This window comes from Euprymna scolopes, chromosome 25, assembly GCF_053919585.1.
Source record: "Euprymna scolopes isolate OS-2025 chromosome 25, ASM5391958v1, whole genome shotgun sequence".
Classification (NCBI taxonomy): domain Eukaryota; kingdom Metazoa; phylum Mollusca; class Cephalopoda; order Sepiida; family Sepiolidae; genus Euprymna; species Euprymna scolopes.
This window is the reverse complement of record NC_136506.1, coordinates 39,676,254-39,681,464: the sequence shown is the minus strand read 5'-3', so window position 1 is coordinate 39,681,464 and position 5,211 is coordinate 39,676,254. Positions and strand designations below refer to the sequence as shown.

The window sequence follows — 5,211 nt, the reverse complement described above, 5'->3', positions numbered from 1 at the left end:
ATTATGGAGCTTTCACACAAGTCAACAAACGATCTGATTGGAAACCTGTGGTATTCTCTGGAAGCTGAGTGACAACAAGTCTCTCCAGACGTCCAGCCCGCTCCACCTCCTTCGATAGCATTTGCAAATGAATTTGCATCATCGCAACAGCCGCTTACCATTGATTTCTCGCTGGTAGTGGCCATTGGTTTATACTGGAATTTGAGTGGCACTCAGCCTCCCCAAGATCCCAGTTCTCTTTGCGCTTGTCCAGCCGAGGTCTGGTTGGCGCTCGCTCCTCGGTCTTTCAGTCCTTATTGACCCTTCTCGGCTCTTTGGTATCATTATTTTTTTGGGGGGGGGAAGGTCGGTGATGAAACAATTATTATTATTATTATTATTATTATTATTATTATTATTATTATTATTATTATTATTGTAGTCTCCACCTTTGGGTGTTTTAGTTGGATTTTCTTTCTTAAATATCAGATCAATTCCTTTGACTTTAGTCATTCAAGCTGTATGGACACTATCGCCGTTCACAACAGTCCAGCCCATTGCGAAATTGTGAAAGAAATTGCTTTGTAAATCTGATTAAGCCATTTATGGTTGCTCTTCTGTTATAATCCCAAGGTTTTCGATTACTATGGTAATCGCCTTGGTTGTCGTACATTCGAGGTGTTGATATATTATTGTTTCACAACATTCTCAATTTTATGACGTTTTATCTTTATTTTTTATTTTTATTTTTTTATTATTTTTATAAATTTATTATTATTATTGCTATTATTATTGTTGCTATTATTATTAGTAGTAGTAGTAGTAATAGTAGTAGTAGTTGTTGTTGTTGTTGTTTTACTAGTAATATGGCGACTTGATTACAATAAATGGGTACTACACTCTCAGTCCAAAAAAAGGAAGCTATAATGATTAGTCGGATTTTATCATGGAGAACTGGCGTATAGAGGGATTGGACAAAATAATGGAAACACCTTGGTTTTCGGATTGCAGCCCTTCCATGAAACCAAATCTTGTGACGCTTTCAGCGAAGAGTTTTTATTAAAACGCCATCATCCACCTGCTTGTTATGTTCGACTATAATGTTGGGCATCGTTGCAAGGGCTCTATAATCTCTTTAAGACAGATTTGAATTGTTTATACAATTTTATTTAAAGGAATATGTTTTTTTGTCTTTTTTTTTACATAGATCACCTTATCACCTTCGAGAGATTTCCTCTCGACCACCATCTTCAGCCTTTCGTTAAAATAACGCGCGTCGCCCCGGCACGACAATCTGCTCTATCTATAAATTTGATAGATCTGACATTGTAATGTTTCTTACTACTGTGCACTCTTTGAAATAAAAAATTAAATTCAAACAATTAATAAATGAAACAACAAATAAAAAATGATACCAAACTTTTGGTAATTTTAGTTGTTTTAAAATTGATATAAATTCACCAGGTGATTCCATTATTTTGTCTAACCACTGTACTAGGTTACCGCATATCAGAGGCAGTGCATGGAAAAATGGTCTGATTATGAACGAAAATAAGCTACGCTACCTCCTTTAGTATGTAATGTTTACCAATGTGTTTCTTCCCCCTCTTTTCCTTCCGATGCGAAGTCTCATATAGTATCATTACAGATTCAGTACATTCAGGCAATTTATTATTTATTAAATGAATTGTTCGCTTGTCCAACTCAGGAAAGCCTCAGTGTATCTTACTAGTGAGACTGCAATAAGAATGTATTACTCTCATTAGGTTTCTACTACATAATTTACTTTCCCAGATATTTCTTACACTTTTCCTAACTTTCTGGTGTCCCTTTTCCAAATTTCCAACCTAACCCTAACCCTAATCCTAACCCTAAACCATAACCCTTTTATAATGATTGCTGACTAGCAATACTAAAATCCTCGTTATGTAAGAGAGGATCATTAGAATATCTTTCACTATTTTTAATCCATGCTGTTACCATGTTTCTCTCATCCCACTTTTCGTGCTACCAGATCAGGTTGTCTGAAGATGATGGCTTCATCTGACTAAATGCACCGACCATTGATGCCTTTTGTTTTTCTACTTCCTTTAGCAAAACTTACTTATGTTCTGCTAAACCAAAAAGCAAAAACAACCCATCTTTTCCTTCTTTCCGTTTTCCCTTCCTCTTCCTGCCTCTTCATCTTTCTGACTGGTTTCTTTACTTAAAATGTGTCAAACACTTACACTGTCACTATTTTCCCTCTACCATTTCAAAAGTCATTCACGTTCTGCAAGGCAGTGAACAAAAACGATAAAATCCACTATAAAACGACCAAACCAAACACTACAAACTTGCGATTGAAAATACAAAAAAGCTTGAAGAATAAAAACCGTCTACAAAATAAATGAATGCAACATCGAATACTGTTTCCAAAATAACTGGATTCGGCATTAAATAACACGAAAATGATTGATATGCCGTAAAACAACCGAACCAAACTTTACAAATATTTGAAGATATAAATAACTTGAAGGATAAAAACTTGTTTTCTTTTACATAGGCATCGCCACTTATCAAGCCCCAGAGGCCACTCGAGGATAAGGGTTAAAGAGTGTATAGTAGAAATTAGACAATATAGTAATTGTTAGTAATAGAAATTCGGTAAATGTGTATACTTATATGAAACGGCTCATCAAAAAATTTTTTACGTTGGACTTGAAGACAACCATATTGTAGTCAGCTGGAAAACAGAAAAACGGAAGAAAATTCCATAGGCGTGCAGTTCTAAGAAAGAAGCTTAGCTCATGGAAGCTACGTTTAGGTTTAGGCACAGATAAAGAGTGGGGGAAATTATTGATAGTGTTTTCTGCTAGGCGGGTGTTTCCTGTGAAAGTTTGGCGAGGGGGGCATAGATTGGAGCTCAGTCGAGTTGCCATGAAAATAACGATAAAACAGAGATAAACTTGCAACATCTCTTTTGTTAGAAAGAGGTTGCAGGGAAGAGAAAACGACATCGCCTATGAGGCTACGAAGTCTATTTTGAACCCTATCAAGGCAGGATAAGTCCTTTATAGCAACTCCAGTCCAAATGTGGCAACAGTACTCCATCCTTGGACGTACCTGGCTCTAATATAAATAATTGGATTCGGCGTTAAATAACACGAAAAGGTTGATATGCCGTAAAACAAAACAACCAACCAAACACTTTCCATAATTCAGCCGCTTTCTTCATACAGCTGATAATTCTGCCTGATATTTTTACATTGTAAAACATAAAATTATTCATTTTTGGAAAACTGCGTCAGATTTTTATTATTGTATTCGACGCATGGCATGATTTTGTTCTAATTTTGTCTCTTACTTCTGTCACTATTATTTGATCGATGTAGTAAGTCACTGTTGTTTTGCGGCATAATTTCTGTACACTGCGGCTCTTAAAGAAAACGGAAAATTATGTCTCATAATTGCGCTATTAATATCTTCCACGTGGTTTGTAGACAGATTATCAGTTTGTCGTGGTTTTATATTCATCCCTCCTAATATATTTATGTAATCATTTTAATGCTGATTTAAGCCATTCACGCTGCGTTGTGTATATGTGCTATATTTAATGACTAGCAAGCTGACCCGATGTCGTCCGGCGTTATATGATAATCAACAAATGTTTTACATCCCCATATTTTTATTTCTATCGAAATCGTTGAACTCGGCCATTTTTTAATAAAATTTATTGATTGTCCGCTCTAGTTGGGGACCCATCGCGGTAAACCGAGAGAAAGCTCCACGCAGTACTCTGTATACTACATTGCACTGTAGAGAACCTGCTGTTTATTTTATAACATTATTTTATATATAATAACTTGAATGGACGTTTAAAATGTTAAAGTCAAGTATCATAGACTAATTGTGCTCTAAACAAAAACATTCATTTCGAACGCGTGCCTGTCATATCAAAGAAACTACTATTACATTTATATGTCTGGCCTTTCTGCTTGTTCGGTGATAATTGCTTGAATTAAGGTTTACAATGATAAAGTCTAGTATTATGTTCCAAATGCCTTTTAAAAGAAACATTCATTTCGAACGCGTCCTTATCATATCAATAAATATACTGTTGATTTTATATGTCGGCCCTCTTAGCTTGGGTGGTAATAAAGCTTCTCTAATGCACGGGTGATGTTAGGCTCTGTAAAGTGTTAACTTTGATATATAACGCCTGTTTCTTCTTTAGTTTGACTTTTCGATTATCGATTATCGATATTTATCAAAACCATTTCGAGATAAACCTGTCTTAGAACACTTCCAGATGCATAAAATACATTTGTGTGGAATTTCATAAAAATTGGCCCAGCAGTTCGGGTTCTACAGGAAACGAACTCACATACGCAATGTTCCTTTTATTTATTTTTTTACATAGGAATCAACACTTATCAAAGTCCGGAGGCCACTCGAGCATAAGGGTTAATCGGCATACATTAGTTAATGTGATTATAGCGTAGTAAACATAAGTAGTGAACATTTTGTAAATTGGATTACTTAGAGGGACGGTTAATCAAGAACTTGTTTATGTTGGACTTGAAGATAATAAGATTGTAATCAGCTGGAAAGCAGGCAAACGGAAGAGAGCTCCACAGGCGTGCCGTTCTAAGAAACAAGACCGATAACCATTAGTCGCGTACTCTTGGGTAATGAATGAATGCGTGAATGTAGGATTGACATGAACAAAAATGACAAAAAAATAGGCTTAAATGACTTTAATAAATAAAAAGTAAATGACTTAGAATGACTTTAATGAACTTAAGGATGACTTGAATGACCTTAAGAATGACTTGAATAATTAAAAAATAACTGGAATCCTTCAAAAACCACTTGAATGATCTGGAGAATGACTTGAATGGCTTTGAGACTGACGGGTTGTAAAGTGGGTGATCATTTTACATTAAATTAATACAGAAAAGTGATCGCACACTTTATATCACAATAAGTCCAGCATGTAGTAAGAACAGATACTACACTTTGATCTTGGCCAAAAGGTCAAGAAAATATGTATTTATTTGCTCCCCCACTGAGCAAATAAGGCACAAGGCCGATTTTTAATGCGAGGAGTTATGGGGAAATGGGGACCAACTCCCCGTGGAGTAAGGGAGCTGGATAGTGACAATTGGTATGAGGGGTTGCCCCTACATTGATCAAGGTCTTATATGTGAGGCTGCCTCCACATATGGTCTTTGCTTGTATTATCTGCCG

The 5,211-nt window shown here is 35.9% G+C and overlaps 1 pseudogene; it reads right to left on the bottom strand.

Moving 5' to 3' along the window:
- Positions 1-4,884: 4,884 nt before the first annotated feature.
- On the bottom strand, positions 4,885-5,010 carry LOC145247632 (U2 spliceosomal RNA; annotated as a pseudogene).
- Between the last annotated feature and the right edge of the window lie 201 nt (positions 5,011-5,211).